Consider the following 24,709-nt stretch of genomic DNA (forward strand, 5'->3'; position numbering starts at 1 on the left):
GAAGCGTTCTGCATTTGTTTGGGGTTTTGAACGGAAAAAGACATCTTGAAGATCATTCAGTGCAGGTCACAGCTGGCCTTTGCCGACCTAAACCTCTCCAGTTTCTGAACTATACGCCTGCAAAGTCGTACAGATGTTTGTGTGCAGACTTCAAGGTGTCAAGGTATTTCAAGGTATCAAAGCAGTACCCAGGCATCCATGACGTCATAAGGACATCCTTCGTGTCCTGCCATTCCATTAGTCATGCGGCGATCAAAGCCAAGAGAAATGTAATTGCCAAGTCATCCATATCTTGCGTTTGTGGGCACAGCTTCCAGATATAGCGGCCGTCAATTGGCTCTGTCGTGCAAGGTGCGATGATGACATCAAACAATGATATAATGAGGAGCATATTTACTAAAAAGAGAAATGGTGTTGTCTATTGTAGGCGTCGTTTGTCTTGTCTAGAGCAATTTTTCATCTTAAAAGTATACAAATAGTTACAAGTAAGCTTATTTCATCATCATATATATATATATATATATATATATATATATATATATACATTTATATATACCTCTCTTCTCCGATATCTTCAACGCAAAGCATTTCCTTCAAGCAGCAGCTCTGTCCGGATCGGGCGCAGCTGTGTAGAATCAGACGCCGCCTGTGAAGAACACACCAGGCGCCCTTCGCGACATAACATATCTGTTCCAGCCCTGGAGCTCCCGTGTGCACAATGCACTTACAAACATCTAACATGAGCGCGAAAGTTAATGTTCACGGTCCAAACCATGGGAAACATCCCAGGTACACCGCCAGTCCACTAAGCGCGCCACAACTTCGGCCGACCATTAGGAGGCAGTCTTCATGCCACTTTAACGAAGCGAGTGGGCGGGCTGGAGGTGGGAGCTGCCCACTGCCCCCAAGTTCGTTGTCCATGTTGCAGTGCCATGATGGCTCTCGTGGGCCTGTGTTGCGATACGGCATGGCTCCGACCCTGCCGCCAAACCCGTTCCGCATGGTGCAAGCGCGTCTGGACTCACAGTTTCCTCCGAGCAAAATGGACTGACTAAAACGAGGCGCGAGCCATCACCTGTTATGCAACCGGCGAGGGCTCACCGACTGCACACGTCGTCCTATGGGCTTCGCGCCTCACACGAGCCGGTGGCGGGGCGTCGGCCGGTCTGTGATGCGAACGTGCGGCTTGCAGGGTCATGCCGTACGCGTCGAGCGATGCCCAAGCACCACTCATTCCAGCGGGGGCAAGCGGGATCAGAGTGTGTGTGTGTGGGGGGGGGGGGGGGAGGGGCAGGGGACTCGCGGGTCACACCACTCAGCCTAGAGTTCTTAAGCTAGACTTGGACGGTTGTCTTAATGTTCGATAGCAATTCAATAGAAACCTACACTTACGGACTGCTTCGGCTAATGAGCGCCAAAAAGGTTGATGGGTGAAGAATGCATACAACCAGGCGTACAGCTAGACGAACGTATAGCTTACGAATAGCCGTATTGACAAGCCATTTTTTTGGGACGATACGTTCTGGGCGATGCGTTCTTGTGCAAAGGGGGTCTTGTTCCAACAATATTGTTTGGAAATAGAAAACTTAATCTAATGTGACAAATGTATCCCTTTCAGTGCGGATTGTATCCTCGTCGCCGAGGGCAAATGTGACAATTATATCCCTCTTTGCGTCGGTCATTTGAGGTCACTTCCGGTTGACCTAGAGCCATAAACCCAATTAGTAAAATGTAGCCCACTTCATGCTCTACCATGTAACCTAGTTTCAGACCCCTACCTAAAAAAATGTTGAATGGGACCCCTTTGAACAAAGTCATTTTTAGAAAAATCGACTTTTAAGTTTTTTCATCTTTCCATATATGCTAGAGTTTTGATTTTTTCACACGTTTAAGAACGTCCTAGGTTAGGCCTTATGTCAATTCGTGACCTTCGTAACTCAGGTAGAAAAAAATTTTAGATGCCGAAATCGGCAAGCCCATACAACCCCCATTCCCCGTTGACCGTATACGAGCTGATGTTTTGAACACCTTCCGAGACGTTAGGTTATGCTAGTGTATAGAAAATACTACTTAACGGATTTACTTGATTCAAAAAATAACGATATCCCACGTCAAGACACATCTTTTCTTTTTTGAAATTTTGAAATCGGTCATCATTTGGTCGAGATAGACTCAAAAAACCAAAATACATGTAACGGTATGGAAAAATATTTTTGCAAATTTCTTAACTTTTCTTACATCTGATGCGAAAACATTCGACGGCAAAAAGATAGCTCTTGTGCTCAGCAACACGTTGCAAAAAACAAATCGAATATCCGTCGGTAACTTTGGCAGATATTTGGATTTTCATGTTTCCCGAATAATGTAATGCGACAATTCTATCCTCGTTTAAGGGGGCCTTCTACAGTTAATAAAACCTTCTAAATCTCAACAGAAAAACCTCCCTCTTGGTGCACGCACTAGGGGGACTAGCAGATTTCATTTCCCACCCAAAAAAAATTTTGAAAAATTTTGACATTTTTTGAAAAAAGTTGCTTGTAGTTCAAAATTTCTCCACTACCAGGTATAGGACATATAACGTCAAAAACTCAGAAATTTAATTCTGCGTCGATTGCAATAAAAATCAAAATTTTATCTTAGTTGGTTAGAGAGATATGCGTGTTGCAATGTTATATAGACAAAAAAGGCCGATTTTCAAAATCATTGGATTTTGTTTTAACGCACGTCATTTTACGCGAAATGTTATGGCGCATCTGGTGATGTATCTTATTACATGATAAGTTGCCAAGTTTTTGAGTTATTTTTTAAAAAATTCGAAAAGTTGCCAAAAATTTGAATTTTTTTTAGAAAGCGCCGAAATTTTTTAAACATTGTTTCTAGTGCATCGTAACACGCTGAGTTCGAATCTACAATAAGATTTGATGTCACATGATAACTTTTATTTAAAAACAACAAAAACCTAAAAAAGCGTATCGACTATATTTTTTGGACTTCATGAATTTTGAAAATTTGATCAATGCAATAGATACAGCTTGTGATTCTGCATCAGAATGGTCTCTCGACTATTTTTCTTCCGACGCTTAGTTTTCTGAGAAAACACGTTTAAGCTATTCGTAAAATGCAGCAAAAATATAGGCAAAATTCCCTATCTGTTTTGACGACTTGATTTTGTGTTCAGGAAGCAAATACTTTGCCAAAGGCTAGAATAGGTCATTTCCTTTCTAGCGCCGTTTTCAGAACATCTTTCGGTTAAATGGTCTGGGAGATACAGCTCATTAAGTAAAGACCGGATTACCCCATTCATCCCCAGTGTTACACTCCCTATTCATCCTGATTCTGAAGTGTTTGACATGTTACCCTTAATAGCGATGAAAAAAAACTTTGCAAACATAAAAGCTTTGCGAACATAAAAGATGTGCTAATTCATTGTCTACAAGATGATTTTTTCGGTATTAAGATATCTTGATTTTCAAAGACACCATCAACGATTATATGGAGGTACTTTTTTATGGAGGTAGTTTTCCCCATAGCGTTACGCGTTGCACGATGACGGCGCAAAACAGGTGGTGTTTGACATGCTCTAACTTCCCAACCAACAAAGCCATAGACAAATCCTTGGCACCGTGTAATAGCCCGTTTCTTGCTCTATCAGATCAGAAGAAATAAAAACAATGAATTGAATTTTTAAAAAAAAATTATATGAAAACTTTTGGATGAATTTTTAACATATGTATACAAAAATCAAAACACATTCAGGCATGTTTTACTGCACTGAATTGAACTTCAATTGGTATGATGTAGACAGATTTGGTTCGGATAAAACACAACTCGAAAGATATAGACTTAAACTCAAAATATATATTTTTGACATATTTTGCACCAAACCTGGAAAATTTTTTGAGAACATAAAACATGCGCTGATCCATTGCCTACAAGATGTTGTTTTTGACATTAAGATATGTTGATTTTCAAAGACACCATGAACGATTATATCGAGATAGTTTTCCCCATAGCGTTACGCGTGGCACAGAAAAAATCCGGTGAAAACAGGTGGTGTTTGGTGGTGCATGTCAAGAGTTTGACATGCTCTAACTTCAAAACCAATCAAGCCATATACTAATCCCTGATACCATGCAATAGCCTGTTCCTTACTCTATCAGGTGAGTAGAAATGTAAACATAAAAATGAAATTTTATTACAAAATTTTATAAAATTTTTGGGTCAAATTTTGGCATATGCATACAAAAATTAAGAGCAATTCAGGCATGCTTTTCTGCACACAATAGACCTCAAATTGTTATGATGTAGACAGATTTTGCTCAGATGGAACCTCCCCCCAATGATATAGACTTAAACTCAAAAACCTATATTTTTGACATATTTTGCACGAAATCTGGAAAATTTTTTGGGGACATAAAAGATGCGCTAATTTATTGTCTACAAGATGCTGTTTTCTGTGTTAAGATATCATGATTTTTAAAGACAACATCAACGATTATACCGAGGTAGTTTTCCCCATAGCGTTACGCGTGGGACTAAGAAAAATCTCATGACGGCGCAAAACAGGTGGTGTTTGGTGGTGTATCTCAAGAGTTTGACATGCTCTAACTTCAAAACCAACACAATTCTAGACAAATGCTTAGTACCATGTAATAGCCCGTTCATTTCTCTATCATGTCAGAAGAAATGAAAACATTTCAGTGAAAAAAAAAATATATACAAATTTTTGGAACAATTTTTCACATATGTATACAAAAATTCAAAAACATTCAGGCATATTTTACTACACACATTTGAACTTCAATTGGTATGATGTAGATTGGTTTTGCTCAGATAAAACTCAACTTCAATGATATAGACATAAACTCAAAAAATATATTTTTGACATATTTTTCCCCAAATCTGGAATTTTTTTGGGAACATAAAAGATGCGCTATTTCATTGTCTACAAGATACCGTTCTCAGCCTTACGATATCTTGATTTTCGAAGACAGCATCAACGATCATAACGAAGTAGTTTTCCCCATAGCGTTACGCGTAGCACTTGGCACTTGGCGTGGCACCAAATTTCTGTGGTGTGCTTACGGAAGGGATATAAAACGGTACGCCAAATTTCAAAACTTTTTTTTCGAAACATGACATCACCACAAAAGTTTGAAATTTACACTTTACTACGTGATTTAACATGGGAAAAATTAACCAAATTTTATATTTAATATTTTGGTAATTTGTTTCCTCTCAGTAGATAGCCAGCGTTTTAAGCTTTCTGCCAATACCATATTCATGCACGTGACTAGCATGATAAGGTGTCCAGTAAAGATAAAAGACATGAAACCCTATACATATGAATATATAGCCACTTTTGGAGGCGTACAATGTCTAAAGAGAGACAAAAAAAGCCCCTAGACAGAAGTAAGAATATCACATCCAATATGGAAACGTTGTCTGGGCATGATACAAGCAAGTTTGATGTCGCAGCGTTCAAAAGAAACAAAATAACATAAACAATGAAAAAGTATTTCGCTTATAAAAAGAAAACTAAATGGATTTTTGGAACAAATCCAAAACCAAAAAACGCCCTGCATAGCGGTGTATCATTAAGCAAAAAAAATCCTAGGTTACGGCCTTATTTCCCGACCGAGGTCAAATTGTACATTTTATGCTTTTTTAAAAACCATGTATATCGTTAAATTTTTGGGTTACGTCAAATTTTTTGCACCATTCGATTCGTCTTGACAATGCGCATCTTTTACTAATATACTTGTATCTTGAATTCTCTATAGAAAATTTGATATACTTAAATCGGTACAATTTGTGCACGCGAGGATATAATAGTCACATTCGATTATGGGACGAGGATAGAAAAGTGCCATTAGCTTATGGGCAATGAGAAGCATATCTGGCGTTGAAGTCACCAGAACACGAAAATGGGCCATTTTTACCATCTAATAACTCATACAATTTTTGGATTTTTGAATTTCTTTTGGAAAAGGTGAAAAGGTGAGTGATCAATTCTGATCAAAACGCACTCCTCCGATTTTCGATAGCCCCCCTAGTAAGGTCACAGCAGCCAATACCGCAAAGGCCAACAGGGATATAAATGTCACATTCAATTATTTTCGAGGATACAAATGTCACATTAGTTTAAGAAAGGGATACAAATGTCACATTAGTTTAAGAAAGGGATACAATTGTCACATCAGTTTAACCTAACGTGTCGTGGCTTTCTTGTGAATGCCAAATGATACCAGGCTGCATGTCATACTTCTTCATGTTCTGTAAGTTGGGCGGTGAAGATTATGCCTCAACATTAGGGGTACCTGCCAAACGTGTGACACTTAGAAGTCTTGGAAAAGAGAGAAAATGTTGCAGTTAGGATGTACTATTAGTAACCGCACAAGGTGAGCCAGTAATGTTTTGATGAGACGCAGTATGCCACTGGCTTCCTTCAGACGGAGACCAGCGTCATATACGACAGCAACGTCAGCGATGCCAAATTGAGGGGGCTGCCTTGATATTTTTTCGTGCCCAAGGAAATGCTATCACGGGTTGGCGTACACACTCACACGCGCGAAATGAGATGTTCGAATTTTTGTTTAAAAGAAAGGTAAAACCTAATTTCTGCCAGCCACTCGTAGACCGTACAATATCACGTACGTTGCAGTTCCGTTCGTGATGGGTCCCTGGCTGATGAACGTGTGAACAGCTGATATTTCGATCGATTAATATCGGGCTGCAGGTGCCACGAAGTATCAGCTGTTTTTACCGCTGCACCAACTCGGCATGCACGACAGCAATGTTCACACTTTACTCATGGAGCAGCACTCGCACCGGACCTAACAAGTTGAAGTTTGTCGTCCATGACCATTGGCAACTCTGTGTGGTGGATGATTTACGAGGCCGAACGTCGAGCAGAACTTAAAAACTCATGCATGCCTCGCGTGCTTTTGGCCTGGCTTCGTGGCACTCATCGCACCCACTGCCTTTGAGTGTTGCTGTTTTCCTCGTACCTTCGCCGCGATCAGAAATCTCTTGGACATCAGACATGGCACGGATCGAAACCCAGAGCGTGTTTTTTCACCACACATGAATCGTAATTTCGGTCTGTAACATGAAGCGATTCACTTTAACCCGTGTCTCAATAGGTCATGAGTACCGGCACGAGTCTGCGTGCGGCCGGTGTCAGATCCCTCCCGCCCACAGCTCGCCGCGAGTGTTCCAGACCCTGGCCGAGGACAGCTGACGGCTCACTGCCCCTCCCCCCCCCCCTCCACTCTCCCCTGCCGTCCCACCGCCAGTCGAACAAAGCCCGGCTCGGACTCCGCCGCCGGTGGTCGGCCCGCGTATTCACCGCTGCTGATCGCAGGAGATGAATGTTTGACCGACCCAATCAGGGTGAGTGCGCCCACCCATGAGCGATGTAAAGTGGCTCGCTTGCCCGCGGCCGCGGTACCCGCCCTTCGCCGACAGCGCCCGTCCAGGTCAGCTGGCCAGCGGGGCAATTAGCCGGCGCAAATGTCTGATGCCGACCTCCCAGCCGGCCGGGACGGACGCCGCGCTCGCCCTGCCGCCACTTCCGCCCCAGCAGATCGGCTGTGCGACGGATTGGGAGTCCGGGCGACTTAACTGCCGGCGGCATTCAGGGAATGACACTCGGCCGTCACCTAGGCTCACATCCGCGTTCGCTGTGTTGGCGCAGGGCTTCGACAGAGTTCCGGCATATCCGGAGTCCGTGGATACCCGGAACAGCAATTAAGTGGAGGGAATTTCGAGTGTATGCGCCTCTACTCGTAAATCGGTAGAAAGGTTTAAATCGCTGTACGGCAAGTGAAAAGAATCCCAGCTGATCCCTAGAATTAGGCATATAAGTCACGCCAGTCATAATGCATCCAGCATGCGTTTGTTCTACCGGATTTTTGAGCAGTCCGGTTATTGCGCAAATCAGCATGCTTTTGTTGCTTTGTTGTGCTGGGTTAATTATACTAACAACTGTAGCCTGCAGCGGTTACAACCAGCAAACATAAACTACCTCCGGAACAAAACAGTATCCATACACTTCTCAGGTCCGTCAATATCCAAGTTTGAACGAAATCAGATAAATTGTTGCCTTGTGCCTATGTGCACAAGATGCCAGGCTGCCGCTAATCCATTCAGGCACCATAACGTCACATGCAGTGCAGACATATGGTCACAATACAATACATGACATGCCACCAAGTCAGTGAATGGTGACAATGAACTGGCGCGGCGGTGTACGGCTGCGAGCAACACTAAATCACCAGCCTTCAGTGGTGTTGCGGTGCTTTCCTCGTTGACCATAACACCCACGCATCACTGTCTGAAAGAGATTGGTCTTGCCGAAATAGTTCCTAATGAGAAAGTTGTACCTGATATGCGCAAGAAACTGCTGAAATCAGGCCCACGTGCTCAAGATCCAACTCATGCGAAAGCACTCGTGATAATGAGCACTGCTTAATACGGTCAATATTCCAACATTACAGCTTAACGACTTCAATTTTCTTTTCACCGGCATGTCCCTGTTTATTGGAGGTCGGCTATCTTCAGCAAAATAACTCTTAAGCTCCCTACCTTTCATTTTCAGAGAGCACAGACAATAATAACTCTCAACAGCGCCTTGTCAACCTCAACCGATGCCGATCGTCGAAAACCGCCACGTTTAGGCTGTGTTGTTTTGTCTTGGACCGTAACGTTATGCACTACAACCCTCCCACAAAGAATGCACCTTTCTATAAGATGTGACACTTGTGACCTGTTGAGACCGTCCTGAGGCCAAGACTTCACAAACCTGGCCTGAGACTTCACAAAGTTATAGACAGCAAATGCCCTAGGATAGTGTGCCGTAGTTTGACATTACTTAATCAAAATGTATTTATGGCACGCACGTCCCCTTTAACAAGTATCAAGTGTGAATATTTCAAACAAGCGTAACGCAAGCTGTGTGACACAAAGTACGATGACGTAGCCACTGCTGATGCAAACCCCGCCGAGCAATGGCGCCGCTCAAGCGGTGAAGCGGTGGAACAGCTCAAGCCCCAGCGGTGGAGCAGCTCAGGCCCAAGCGGTGGAACATCTCAAGCCCCAGCGGTGGAGCAGCTCAAACCCCTGCGTTGGAGCAGCTCAAGCCCCTGCGTTGGAGCAGCTCACCAGCCGCGGGGCAGCCCAGGGCCCGCCCGGTATTGGGGCAAATAATGAAGTGTCGAGAAGCCGCATCACACCTGCTGCATTTCGATGCTGTTTACACATGGAGCCCAGGCAAGGCAATAGCCGGAGGTCGGGGGGGGGGGGGGGGGGGGCAAGGGAGTGCCGAGTGACAGGACGGTATCGCGCTGCGCGTGAACCGAGTCACACATGAACGTGCGGCGAGACAAAAGACTCATCAGTTAGGGCCATAAAGCTGGTTCAGGTGATCCGGCAATGGAAAGCCGTCTTCAGTGCCAATCAGCGTCGCAGTGTCGGTGCCGAGATTTCGATGCGCGTTGTCTCACTAACGCAGGATACGGAAGCTGACCACACCACGCCAGCCCGATACATACCTCTTCACGTGTAACCAGCATAGTCATATCGCACCGTTCCTTTCTGAGCTCATCACGCTCCCCTCCCTCCCGCTGAAGTGGTTCCTGTTCCTTATGAACGGACTGGAGTATTCCAAGTCTATTCATTGAAACTAGCAAACCTATCCCTCTTCTCTGTCGTCTGAAACATGCTTCTAGGTCGTGAAATCACTGGCCACTAAGGTGGCGTTGGTCTAACCAAGCACGAAACCGCGTCCTATAGCGGCTATTATAACCTGTTGACGGATGAGCACACATTTTCACCTCCATCGGTGAATGAAACCCTTCGAATGGGCATTTCACACCGATCGAAGGACTGTTCAACGTCTTCACCGTCTATTATTGTGGCACGACCTGCCGTTAACGGTGCTCATGGGAGAGATTAGTCTTTCCAATAACTTCACAGCCCGCAAGCATGGGCGTCGCCAGACCACCCGCAACCCATTTCTTACCGGTGTTACCCAACAGCCACCCGCGGGTTTACCATGTTTGCTGATTTTCGTTTTCAATTAGGTTTAAGATAAAGGGAGCCTAAGGCAATTTCCGAAGTTCTTTGGTGACATTTTAAAGCAGCTATCAACCGGACTTCTCTCAGCATATTTGCCCATGCCCACGTGTCCAATCGTTCCCAAATACCCACCACGCCCAGCCTATTGCCCATTGTATATGCACACTCATGTTTCCCACGAAGACTCTACATGTCATGCGTTGAAGTATATTATTTGCGACCCAGACAAACATTCATTAAAGGTGCATGTCTACTTGCCATTTCGGCCCTCAGCATGCAGCGCCTAGTGTCAGTCCCAGTCGCGGCTTATGCCCGACGTCCACAAGGCTAAGCGCTGTTGGTTCACCGGCTTACTCCTAAGCGCTACTACCACGTGACATGTGATACCTACAACTCGGGCCGCGTGCCCGGTGTTGACATTGCACCGCCCCAGGGCCTATCCGGCGCCACACACCTGCTTCCTATCGCCTATCCATTGATCAGCGGCGTGTCAGGACGGCGAGGCCCTCCATTGCTTATCCATTGATCAGCGCCGGGGCCGCCACGGCAGGACAGCTCCGCTGACAGCCGCGATAGCATCCATATTTCAACACGGCCGCCCCGCAGGCAACACGGCTCCGACACGAGGTGGCTGCAGCGATTTGTCAGCCGTATTGGGTCAGGGGCAGGGGCATCACAAACCGCGGGCACGCGGCCGCACATGCCACGTTTCATCACGGGGCAGGTGCTGGCGGGCGGATTGTGGGGCCGCCGCCGACGCCGGCGCCCGGAATGCAAAAACGTTCGCCGAATGCCATCCGCCCATCGCGAGTGACCAGATCAACCGAACACGCCGGAGCACGCATGCATGCTATTGAATAAAGGATTTTGCATGTGATAACTGCCTTTTCCTGGCATATGAAACAGATCAAAACACCTTGCGGGGCGCGTCGTACGAGAATCACGGCGTAGGGCGTATGTTATACAAGTCCCCCACCTAGTTAACATGTGATGAGCTAACCAAGAAAAGGAGCCAAAAACCAGCGCTGTGAAGACGCATAGCGAGAACATTTCATATCACACTTCACTGATGACTGAAGGCGGTTGTTGCGTTGGCACACCCGGCTACATCAATAACCAAACAAGCCGCAGCAATGACGCAACAGTGTTGGGAACGCCTCCCAAAGCAGTAAGCTATGTGCTTTTCTGGTTTAAATAGCAGCAGCTTCAAAAAAGCCAAGTGTGGCCCAAAGTTCCAAATTTGCATCGAACTGGACCTTGGGTGAACTGCCCTTACAAATGCTATCTGAACGATAGAAACACACCTCAGAATGGCAAAGTTAAGACAAACAGCCGAAAAACCCTTTGCTGTACATCTGTCGTCAGAACTAGGCATCATTATATCCTCTGAACGAAACTTTACCGACCTGACGCCGAGGTCACAGATCGTAAGCCATCAAGGTGATTTTTTGCTTGTATAAAATTCATATATGCCAACCTATCCAAAATTTAAGCCCACGCTCAAAACTGTTCAGAAACAATCGCGGAGCAAATCGCTAGGATGCCTCTGAGGTTCCCTCGTGGAGCGATGGTCAGGTGCTAATTCCACCAAATTGTTTCTAGCGGTAATGGGGGGGGGGGGGGGGAGGGGTTCATTTCAGGCCATTCCCTGAAGGCTTGTGTTCGAATCGAGCTAAATCGAGCTAAATCGTCAAGTGGCTCATGAGCCAATCGTTTTGGAAGTTGCGAGCTGAGTCAGCTGGTTAAGAGAAATGCCGCGTTGGCCATCGGCCGTATCATATTTTTTTGCACATTTCCTGGGCCAAACTGTGGGCCGATCATGTCGTGAGAGTGAGCTATATGGCTCACCTAAATTGGCAACATGGGGAAATACGGCTCGCCTCAGGCAACTTCAGTGACCATCGCAATGTGTTAAAATAAGCAGCATGCAGCATTACCTACAACTTTTGTTTTGCATCATTAGCAAAACATTTGTTATCGTATTTTCTAAGCAGCAAGCACAACGCTGTTAATCCTGATTTACTGTTTCCCGAATCTCAGCCAGGAATCAAAAGATATTCACGGCACAGATGGTTTACATGAATATACACCAATGGGTCTATATGAGTCTATGCATATACATATAATGCTACTGTATAAATATATGAATCATATGGATCATGAGTCATAAGCCAACGGGTCAAAACTGAATTGGATCTTTGATTTTGCACGCCGCGTTACCCATGAGCCAGATGATTCAAAGTGGCAATGAGTCAACTGAGCTGAATGAAAAAAAAAATGAACGGCTATGGGTCATTGAGCAAAATCGGGCCCAAAATATTTGGGCCGGCCCTGAGCCGGCCGATAAAACCTTGAGTAGAACACGAGTCCGAATCCCTTGACCTAACGTGCTGATGGCCTCAAATGGCCTAAGGATTAAAAAATGCATGCAAAGTTTTGATATAAATGCACTGGAGAAGTTCTTCTAACATGGATTTGGGTGAATTTCAAGAATCGATTGGATGTGACGTCAATCTTGAAAAAAGCTTTACGTTAACATGGTACATACCAGCCTTTTCAGGTCCTGCGACAACGGTTTGATGGACTGATGCTGCATTACAATTCGACTTGACGTAACTTTGACTTTGAATGACCTCCGAGAAGGTCATGAGTCTAAATGATGTATAGACGGGTCACACTTTCAGAACCATTATATAAAACGATGCGTTGCATTCTGTGCGAAAGAATGCGTCGTAGAGCGCAGATTTTTCTTTTTTTGCCATGCAGATCTTCGGGAATTATGTCGCATCTAGGTAAAATAGCATGTTGACAGAGAGGTCATTTGAGAATGAAGCTAATATGTATTATACCAAGTCATTCCAGGCTTCATTATGAACGACTGAACTGAGCTGAGACAATCCTGAGGATGATTGCACTGATCTCAAAACACGTCAAAGCGCTTGCACTCAAGAACCATAAAGGATCGGGTAAATTTATGGGAAATATTATTGTATATATTATATATATCACATATATATTATAATATGTAAATAAGATAAATATTATTATGACAACGGGCTGGGTTGGATGCCAATTTTGGGAATCTGCAGTCGTAGGCACGGATACCTCACTCGCGAAGTGCTGAGTGCATGCTTGTAGAAGCGCTACACAATGGTACTGGCATTCTTTACTTCACGCGGCTGCCTCCAATTACACTCCTGCTTCAATAATCCAAGAAAAGGAGTACGAGTGGGTACAAACTTCCCGGAATGTCGTTAATAATTTAGAGCTAATGCGCTTGGAAAAATGTGAACGTCGTAGGAAAGGCGGATATAATGGGATTTCCAAAATGGGCAGGGAGTGAGTAATGTGAAGGATATCTTATTCGTTAAGGGAAAGATTTCGAGTTGTATGGTTGGAACCATTCTGGCGGGAGCTAAATCGTCGAATGGAACATATTTTAATACGTTGAGGTCACAAGATGCTTTGCTTGCAAATGATGAAACAATACGTGATAAGCCTCAGCTGCCGGAGCACCAACACATCAAACTTCGCCGACATCAATGGAAAATGGTATGCCGCTCACTATGGCAGGATTGATGCTATTGCAGCATCAGCCTTGTTAAAAAATGCATGCTAGCAAACACTTCATTGGTCAGATACCACACTCGTGGCTGGACACAGACGCGCTGCCATTGCTCGCGACATGGCGAGAGAAACGGCAGCTTCGTGCACCGCAGACACCATTGACGGAGAAAGCCGCGCCAGATCGCCCGTTAAGCTTGCGCTTTCAAGCCGAGTTCCAGCTGGGATTCGCCGGCGCGCGACTTATTACATCCAGCACACGCGCTGAGATGTCGGCCGTGTGCCGGCCGCGGCCGGCGGACGGCTCGTAATGCGGCGAAGGGCGTGGCAAGGTGGGCTGCTGTGGCGGGCAGGCGTGCACTTTTGAATGGTTCGCCTGAAGATATGCCCGGCATCATATGCTTTTTTCTATGACATCTATGGTGCTGGTGTCTTAACAAAACTAAAAACAAAGGCAAGCTAAGATCTTGGAAACTTTGACGCTCTCTGAAGAAGTCTTTCCATGTTCTCAAATCCTACAATGGCTATTTTTCTCTGGCTGTCAAAAGCGAAAAGAAAACAATGTAGGTGCTGGGAGAGTGTCGATCACGATATATATATATATAAATATATATATAATATATATAATATATATATATATATATATATATGTATATACAGCTTCTGGCGTGTTTTTTTTTCGTTGACAGGCAAGTAAGGCTACCAGCACCTTTTTAAGTAATGCGCTCATGCTCACAGGGGGTTAACTTCGCCAAATGAGTTTAGATAGGGGCTGAAAAAATGGCGCAACCTTCCCAAAATCCTGTAAAAAAGCGTGCTTCTCTATTGATTTGCCCTAATTTCTGCTACGGGGTTTATCCACGGATTTGCACGTCAGCATTACACGATGGCGCTAGTTTTCAGCCATACCTCATGGGCCCAATCGAAGTGCCCCGTTCAGCGAAGCACTACGTCCAAACTTCGGAGTAGTCGAACAGCGGAACCCACTGTTCGACTTGGATACGCATTTCTGACGCAGCTTTGTTAGCATATTGATCACACCACGAAAGAACAGGCTCGAGTCTATTGACCCATATTTCACAGGACGTGGCTGGAGCTCAGTGAGAGATAATAAGCCAGCATTCGTGCAGTGTGACGTCCAAGTCACCTGGAAATAGCCAGATCCTCATGAATGATACAGGCTTTTGGAGGAAAGTCCTTGGTTAAATACGGTCCACCCCAAAGAATAAACTCATGCATACTGAGTTGCACAAATTAAATTGGCGTTGGTTTTGCCCCGCATTTGGCTCGCGTGAGCCCCCCACGTCATTACGAGGCCCAACCAAAGATAATTAACAGCTGAACTAACTCAATTACATCTGCACGATTCTCTAAACGTAGGCTGATGGGCCTATTCGACCCCGTCCCTCCGTTCTTAAACGCGTCGCAGGGACAGACGCTTCGTTATCGTGCGAACGGGGCGTGGTCGGAGCCCTGGCAGTGATTGGGGCCAAACCGGAGGGCGCCGCTCTCTCCCGCCAGGCAGAAACAATGCCTACGGTATCGAGCGGCCCCAGGTGGCGTGTAGCGGGCAAATCAGCAGCCATCCATTCAGCAGGCACCGGCTATTCAGACGCACCGGGGGCGCACGAATAGGCAGCCGTTATCGGCCGGGGGACGACCAGTCAGGCGGCTATCGCGAGAGGGACGACCAGTCAGCGGCTATCACGAGGGGACGACCAGTCACGCGGCTATCACGAGGGGACGACCAGTCAGCGGCTATCACGAGGGGACGACCAGTCAGCGGCTATCACGAGGGGACGACCAGTCAGCGGCTATCACGAGGGGACGACCAGTCAGCGGCTATCACGAGGGGACGACCAGTCAGCGGCTATCACGAGGGACGACCAGTCAGCGGCTATCACGAGGGGACGACCAGTCAGCGGCTATCACGAGGGGACCAGTCAGCGGCTATCACGAGGGGACGACCAGTCAGCGGCTATCCGAGGGGACGACCAGTCAGCGGCTATCACGAGGGGACGACCAGTCAGCGGCTATCACGAGGGGACGACCAGTCAGCGGCTATCACGAGGGACGACCAGTCAGCGGCTATCACGAGGGACGACCAGTCAGCGGCTATCACGAGGGGACGACCAGTCAGCGGCTACAACGGGGGACAACCAGTCAGCGGCTACCAAGAGAAGACGTTCAGCAAGCGATTATCAAGACTACCAGACATGTTTTTAAGGGATTTGCTAGTGAGGGGGGGACACCCGTCAGTGACTATGACAGCACAGGTAATAATTGGTTTGATCAAAGAACAGGGCAGCCGTTCGGGTGAGGGGACGATCGCCAGCGGTCAGTGGCTGGAGCCAGCGGTCAGAGTACGGCCACACAGCAAGTGGGACCCGATGACGACAGTTAGAGGTCAATGGTAGGACCAGATGACAATAAGTTAGAGGTCATGGTGGAGCCAGAAAACGATCACTGTAGAAGTCAATGGTGGGACCGGATGACGACCAGTTAGAGGTCAATGTCATGACATGAGACATCATTTCCCACTGACTACTGGCGAGTGGGGGGCAGACCGATCAACTACCGTCCTTTCCTGAAGACCGTTCTCCAAATTTGGCAGCTTAATGTCACCAGCCAGTGGTAAGATTGAGAGAGATCGGCGCTATGGTATTTGCAGAAGCTATGATCGATATCATTGCGTAAATTTCCCGAGCTTATGTGCGCAATGAGGCAGTAAACAACGGAAGCTAGGAAATTGAACGGCTGAACGATGGACTAACTGTCCATATAGGGACAGCTGGGTGAATACTGCAGTGAGGCTTCCACGACAGGTGCTATTAAAGCTGCAACAACAGATTGGGTTGACACAGAGCCCAAAATGGCTGCAGTGCAATGAAACTCGCACCGGGCTGGTGGGAAGAGCAGTGAGCCGGCAGAGCAGAGCCAATGCTGCCAGAAAGCGATACACTAATACACTGTTAGGTCAATGGCGTTAACCTGTGGCAGAACAGAGCATCCATTTTCCGTAATCTCACTTCGCAGACTTTCGAAAGCGGTGTATAACCTACCGTCGGGTATGGTGACAATTTGAAGCAGTAGACTGGTACGCGACCAGGCGTCAACTCTCAAACCAAGCTGCTTGTGATTTTATCTCTACCTACCCAGGCCCGCTCACGCCCGCTCCAACGGTTGCTACGCCGCGTTACGCCGCTGGTGGTCTTTAGCTGAAGCTGCGCTCAGGTTAAGTCAGCTAATGCCGACTAAAATGCGTAAATGGTTAGCGCGCACATGATAAATACATTAGTCTTATGACCGCCGCCGTTCGTACCCGGTCGTCACGCAGCGGACTGCACAGCTCGGGTGCAACGCTAGGCATCGCGGCGCGTGGCGAACTTTCAAAGGCGTCTGCCAGTGGCTCCCTTTCCGCCACGCAGTGCACGGACCATTCCAGGTGCCAACGCGACCGGTGCTGGCTCCCCAAACAGACCCGGTAAACAGGCGCAACGAGCACTTACGAAAAGGTGTCCTCAAGCACCTCTGTTGAATCGCTCGCGTATGCTTTTGCAAAATGATCAATGGGTGCGATGAACCCGTCAGGTCATAATGCATACAGCTTCAACCTTCGTCAGGGTGGGGACTTGATGCGACGATCTTTACAGACGTTCTAAAAATATCTGGCGAACCGGTCACCAGGTGACTTAAGAATGCAGACCAGTTGACGTTTAAGCTCTATTAGATCTGACATGAGGGTGTGCTCATAAACATGTCAGGTTCCTAAGACGCGACTTCGTTCTCTACGTAGCTGCGGATTATCGATGATGATTGTTTGCACTGCATTATCTTGTCTAGTGATTTGTGGGGTGTAAAGAAGTGACAATGACTTCGCCAATGTCTGACTGGTCAAAATATCGTTCTGAACAATGCCGAATCTTGTCGATCTTCACGTGGACGCTAGTTCATCCACGAGACTAATATATGATGAACCTAGGTGACCGAAAATTCCCAGTGATGACCTACGGGTCATGTAAAGACCAGACCATGTAGAGGTAACCTCTGCGAATGATGGTAGGCTTTGACTTAAAGCAACTTTACTGTGTAGACACGCTGGAAAACACACAGGGACTGCAAAACGTGATTCGATCTTGTGTTACGCAACCTAACAGGTCAGTCGTCGTAAGCAACAGCCTATCGCAGAGAAAATTGTAAATGATGTCCAGAGCTTCCAGATCGTTGTCCAGAGCATTTTCCACATCGTTGCGCTGCCACATCTGATGTAAGAACAGTAGAGGAATCGCATCAATACTCCTACGACGCGGGAGAAGGTGACGTCACCTAAGCTGGCGAGCTGGACTTCGCTGTCGCAAAAAGTCACACCCCTTACGCCTCCAAGCTCCCCCTCCCCCTATCGCGTGTTCGAGTGGCACACGGACGCCTGTTGGCCGTGACCCCCGGGGTCACTGTTTGTAAACGTGCCCACTCGACGCACAAACATTCCCGCCCACATGCTGCGACACAGCGTGCATTGCCAAGATCCCAGGCCGCCGGTGCCACCACTCAGCTGGAAGCGATGGTGAAATTGTGAATGCACAAAATCATGGCACGACACAAACCTCCAGGATTTGGAGGCTGTCATGCCGTTGACATGCAGGGATATTAATACTTTTGACATCATAAACAGCCTGGACCATATCGTGTCTCAGAGGGACGATTGACATTTCCAGACAATTACGTGACGATTGCAGTCAGAACCCTTCTCAAGCCTTCCACTCAGTCCATCAAGTCGCAACTATCATAAACATGCACCTGCCTAACAGACACATTTGAAGGAGCCATTTACAAAATTAAGAGCATCTTCCTCGGCTTAACACCACACCATGTTACAAACTTAAGTGATAATTGTGCAACATAATTTTCGATCAAATCGTATTAACTGAGCGTGTTAATTAAGCACAATTCCATAATTCTGTACCATCCCAGTGTTCATAATTAAAGGCTTACTCTGCTACCCCCAGAGCAGCTTTTGCCTGAAAGTCTAAATCCATCACTCGGCTTGCCACTGCGTCTAATTTAGCTATGAATGAGGCGATTAATTGAGGCGGTTTCTTATGAGCACCCAGGCCCCCTGATCGAGAACCGAGCACCAGACAGCGAGCACGAGAGTGAAGCACCAGACAAAGAGCACGAGAGTGGAGCACCAGACAGCGAGCACGAGAGCTGAGTACCAGACAGCGAGCACAAGAGCCGATCCAAACGGGGATATCTGCGAAGCCCATATGTAGATGCATCGTACATCCAGGGGTTTCTCTATTTTTCACTACATTGCAAAGTTAACTTTCTTGCAAATAAGCAATACACCGACGCCGGAGTTCAATGATTTCCTTTGAAGTTTTCCATTCACAAAATTTCACAAAAGTTGTCTGTATCTACCACAGATAGACGATTCAACAGCAATTTGTCCTCCTTTGAAACGAAGCTACATGCTTAACTCCTAGGTGTATATAGCATCATAAATGACATTGCACGGTTAGACTGGATCTTTTAGAAATACAGGAACGGTTTTGGCACCGCATGTATGTCCGTGTATGTAAATATGCAAACATTTCACCTTATGTGTGTCAGCTCGCATGTACCTCAGGTGTATATGCAGACGTATGCATGTACCTCTCCAGTAGTGCGACAACTCGAGTTAGGTACAATGGCTCGGAGAGGTTGTCATTGAGCCCTAAATGGACACCCACACACACACACACACACACACACACACACACACACACACACACACACACACACACACACACACACACACACACACACACACACACCACACACACACACACACACACACACACATATATATATATATATATATATATATATATATATATATATATATATATATATACGAAACGTCTTGAAATGCTATGAAAACTATAATGCTGATAAAGGCCGTAATAGACTGGCCCTGCTCATGCCCCGCATTCTACTAGCAGTTTTAAGATCCCATTTTCCAGTAGCTCCTACAGCACATCTGAGAATAGCACCACACAGTGAGATCAACCGACGCCTGGTGGGAATCGCGGCGGACAACCACCGATGACACCGCGGGAGCACGTGACGTGACAGCCGTACGCGCCGCATGTCACCGTTGACGTTTGCAACGGCTGTGCCCTCCCGGCCGCGGGGCGGGGCCTGACGGGACGACTGACCTGTGATAGTGACCGGCCTGCCCGAGGCAGCCCCCTGCCCGACACAGCCGTCGGGTCGGCACTGCGGCCGGCCGCTAGCACGGACTCGGCCACGCCGTCGGCGCCGGCGGCCGCGCGCGCCACTGGTCCGTCAGTGTCGACGGGCCGGCCGACGCGCCGCGTGTGCCATCGGCGGCACCGACCGGGGACGGGGGTTCGCGAAATACATGGGGGTTCGGAACAAGGAAGAGTGACTAAATCTATCCGCATGTCCGCATACAACATCATCGCCAAATTGGATTTGGTTTGTGTCAAAAGAGCAGGCTGGGGCCGTCTCCCTCCTACACGCATCACTACACACTACACCCGTGGTATCGACGATGGGAGAGGAGGCACAGGGACGCTGCTGAGGGACTGCACTTGTAACGAAGCACCGTTGCCAGTGTCAGACAGCAAGGCATGCCGGTACAAGACAAAAGACGGGCTACATGGAGATAGCATCCGGACGTCGTACGCCTACGAGATATGAGAGGCAGCTCCTTCTTGAAAGACTGTCAGGGTGCTGGGCGTCGGGTATGGCAGGACGTACCGCCTGAATATAAGCCAAAGGCGTCACACTGGTCCCACTACTCAGCAGCCATCTGAACCCGCGTGCGCGAATGACTGACGCGTGGCCTCTCGGAAACAGTGGGTATCAACGTTCTCTGACCCGGATATCCACGCATGAATCAATTGGTCGCGATATCGCAAAGGCAAGTGACCTTTTGGCAGGGGTACGAAAAACAGGCCGCTCTACAGCACACGAGGAGGGCACGATCGAAGAGAGTAGCCGGAGCTCGTTGTGGAGGGTCACGCACACAGGCGATCGCATCATCCAGATATCGCAATCGCTTTATCTCGTGTACGTGTTGTCTACCACGCCCGAAGGATATAATGGGGGCCTAGTAACGTATGGTCAGGTGACGAATCGGTTCAATGTGTTAGAGTGCCCGTAACACGGCTGTGTTTTTGGGACGCGCCAAACGCTTGATACATCCGCGAATAGCGAATCTTAGACCGAGTGTTTAGTAATGAAAAAAGTATTACCGCAATAGTTCACAAATGCATGCGTAGTGCATGTTGCTGTTAGCATCAGCAATGCAGCATTTGGGTACCGCAAACAGAGCCATTACTTTCGGGCACGGTGTGCTCGTAATATATTCTAAACCAAGGCAGGCCAAATATATCACAATAGTCTGACATGAAGCAATAAATATGACAGATATACATGCATCGCGGTATTCACTTTCGCGATGTTGTCGTTATACAGGTGTTTGACCTGTAGCCCACTGTGGTGTGTTTGTGCGGGGTGTGCGCCCTCGCCTTCGCTGTCTTCCGAGCTCTGCATCTGACTGGGTGCCGGGGGGCGTCACGTGACTGCGGGTCTCCCGATTCGCAGGGGTCAAAGGTCGGCCGCTGAGACAGCAGCAGGGACCCGACGCTCGCAGGTGCCAGTCGGTTTCGGACGAGTTTAGGAGAGTACACGCTACGTTTTCTTACAAGCCATTTCGGCCATCATGCCCGAAACCGCCGCGGCCAGTGGCGACGCTGTGACAACGGCTGTTGCGAGTGTTTCAGCGCCAGTGGTGTCGACTACTGCGGCCGGAGTGGACAGAGGGGCCGCGGTGACTGGTGGAGGCCCATTCGACGCGCGACTCATCCCCGGGTTCGATGTCACGGCCGACGTCGTAGAGTGGTTCACGAGGGCGGCCGTGCTCTGACGTCATCGTGGAGCGGACTTGCCGAGCATTCTGCCGGCGCGACTCACGAGTGGCGCGTTTGCCGTCTGGCTGCAGATGCCCGAGGAAGCGCGCGCATCGAGTGACGCCGTGCGTGACGCTCTCTATGGCGTCTTTGCCATGGATCGGTTTGCCGTGTACGACGCATATACCAGCCGACGGCTGCTGCGTGGTGAGTCGCCTGACGTGTTCCTAGCGGACCTGCAGCGTCTCGCAGCTCTGTGTGGTGCGGTTCCGGAAAACATGCTCACGTGCGCTTTTGTTGCCGGCCTGCCCGACGAGGTGCTGAGTACTGTCCGCGCTGGCTCCCGGGCGGAGGCTTTGAATCTGGCAAGCATCCTGGTGCGAGCCCGGGCAGTGCTGAGCGACGAACGTGCCGATGTAGCAGCGGCAGCGGCTGGAGCGCACGAGGAACGAGGAACTCGACAGGTACGACCGGCAAGGCGACCCGTCCGGAAGTGCTGGACCTGCGGACAGGCGGGTCACCTGGCAGCGGCGTGCCCAAACGAGCAGGGAGGCTGCGTTAGCGCCAGTGCGGTACCCCGAGCAGTAGCGCGCACTCTGCCAGTCGTGACACTGCTGGTGGACCAGCGAACCCAGCGTGCCTTGCTCGACGCGGGATGTACGGACACCCTGGATCACGTGAGCTGCTGCCGCACGTGGCGCCCGTGCGCGGCCAAGATGCGAACGGTGAACGATGGAGTGTTGCGGTGCGTGGCCACCACCCAGGTGACGTTCGACTTCAGAGGCAAGCGAGAAATGCTCGCGGCGCTGGTGGTCCCCGATCTTCCATTGGGGTTTGCCGTGCTGATCGGCGTGTCCGGCATCACCGCGTTAGGAGGCATCAGTGTTCGGTCCCAGACTGACGTGCAGCTGGGTGCGGCAACGCAGGAGGCGCCGGAGTCGGCAAGGACGAGCCGGCATGCGGCGCGGCGGCGCCGGGCAGTGGCACGCGAAGCTCACTGGCGTTGGAAGCGTCGAATTTCACGGCTCGGTTCAACAGCGCCACTGGAGTGTGGCGTGGAAGTGGGCGCACAAACGTGGTCCCGAACGTCTGCGGAACACCGTGAGGGAGTACGCCGTGCCGGCTGAAGCACGAGAGGCCTACGAGCGCGAGTTGGCTGAGTGGGTGGCGAACGGATGGCTCCGGCCCTATGACGAGCGAGAGGACGGGCCCGCTCGGGGCCTGATTCCTTGATGGCAGCTCAACAGCCTCACAACGGGAGGGTCAGGTCGGTATTGGACTGCCGCGAACTTAACCGGCATGTTACCGCGCACACCGCGGATGCCGACGTGTGCGCCGAGCAGTTTTGTGCACCGACCACGAGCCAACCGGGCACCATGCTGGCGCCAACGGCGCCAGCATGGTGCCCGGTTGGCCGTGGTCGACCTGCAAAAAGCGTACTTGGAGCTGCGTCTGGAGCGCCGGCTGTGGCCGTATCAGACGGTGCAGGTCAACGGCCGCACCTACAGGCTCACGCGGCTCGGGTTCGGCCTCAATGTGGCGCCGTTGATTATGAAGGCCGTTGTTCAGGCAGTGCTGCGTGAGAACGAGGTGATCAGCCGGGGAGTGCTCGCCTATGTGGACGACCTGCTCGTCGACGAAGATGTGGTCAGCGCCGGGTCAGCGCCGACAAGGTGGTGGGGCACTTGCTACGTGCGGGTCTTCCGCAAGCCGTCGGAGCGCGTCGCGGACGGAGCGCGAATGCTCGGCCTTCGAGTCGAGGCTCGGGATGATGGGCTGCGGTGGTGTCGAGACAATGAGGTGCCTGCGCCGCCGACCGAGCTCAGCCGGCGTGCAGTGTTTGCCTGGTGCGGGCAGTTAGTGGCGCACCTCCCCGTGGCGGGATGGTTGCGGCCAGCCTGGCTAAAGAGGCGAGTGAGCGGCCTGACGATCGGGCGGGACGACCCAGTGTCGGATGATGCGTTGCGCACGCATATCCAGACAGTCGCAACGAGGGTAAGGGCAGCTGACCCTGCTCGTGGGTAGTGGCGAATGGTTGGCCGGGAGCTCGTGGTGTGGACTGACGCGACTGCCATCGCGAACGGGATAGTCCTGGAGGATACGGAAGGTGGCGTTCTCGAGGATGCCGCATGGCTCCGGCCATGTCCAAGTCCAATGCGGCGGACCACATCAACATGGCCGAGTTGGACACGGCGATGAGTGGCGTGAACATGGCCCTGGCATGGGACGTTAGGCGCTTCAGCTTACGCACGGACTCGGCCACAGTGTTCAAGTGGTTGAGTGACGCCTTGAGCGGACGCTCTCGCCTCAGAATAAGCGCGCAGGGGGAGATCCTGATCAGACGCAGGATTGGCCTAATGCGACAGTTGGTCGACAAGTTTCAGCCCCGGCGACCATCCACCTGGTGCGGTTACAAGACAGTCCTGCCGACGCGCTCACCCGAGTTCCCCAGACCTGGCTGCGAGCAGAACCTCGAGTTGCGACATCAGCCGCAGCAGCAGCCGCCGCGCCAAAATGTTTCACAGCACCCCTGCGAGATGCGACTTCGGTCTCCGCGACTATCGGGCCGGAAGCTGTCGCGGCGCCCCGGCGGACCAAGAAGCCGCTCACGAGCCCACAGCAAACGACGTTCGTGCCCGGATAAAAGCGTACACGAACGGACGGGGCACCAGGGGATCCGCCGGTCCCTGTGGTACGCCAGACGAGACCTCGACAGACACGTCGCCCGGGCCGCCGTGCGAGCCGCCGTCAGCCAGTGCGAAGTGTGCCGTTCGATTGACCCGGCGCCGCCTCGCTGGCGGTCCGTCGGCGTCCCGATAACATGGCCCCGACTCGCTGGCGGTCCGGCTCACTCGGCGTCCCGATAACATGGCCCCGACTCGCTGGCGTCCGGCTCACTCGGCGTCCCGATAACATGGACCCGCGCTCGCTGGCGTCCGGCTCACTCGGCGTCCCGATACATGGCCCGACTCGCTGGCGGTCCGGCTCACTCGCGTCCCGATAAATGGCCCCGACTCGCTGGCGGTCCGGCTCACTCGGCGTCCCGATAACATGGCCCCGACTCGCTGGCGTCCGCTCACCGGCGTCCCCGATAACATGGCTCACTCGGCGTCCCGATAACATGGCCCCGACTCGCGATAGAC

The 24,709-nt window shown here is 49.7% G+C and overlaps 1 pseudogene; it reads right to left on the reverse strand.

The window, feature by feature from the left end:
• LOC119091453 (metabotropic glutamate receptor-like) overlaps positions 1-24,709 on the reverse strand; it is a 101,294-nt pseudogene that overhangs the window by 46,515 nt on the left and 30,070 nt on the right.

The sequence above is a fragment of the Pollicipes pollicipes genome, unplaced genomic scaffold (assembly GCF_011947565.3).
Source record: "Pollicipes pollicipes isolate AB1234 unplaced genomic scaffold, Ppol_2.1 Scaffold_3447;HRSCAF=4054_pilon_pilon_pilon, whole genome shotgun sequence".
In the NCBI taxonomy this organism is placed as follows: Eukaryota; Metazoa; Arthropoda; class Thecostraca; order Pollicipedomorpha; family Pollicipedidae; genus Pollicipes; species Pollicipes pollicipes.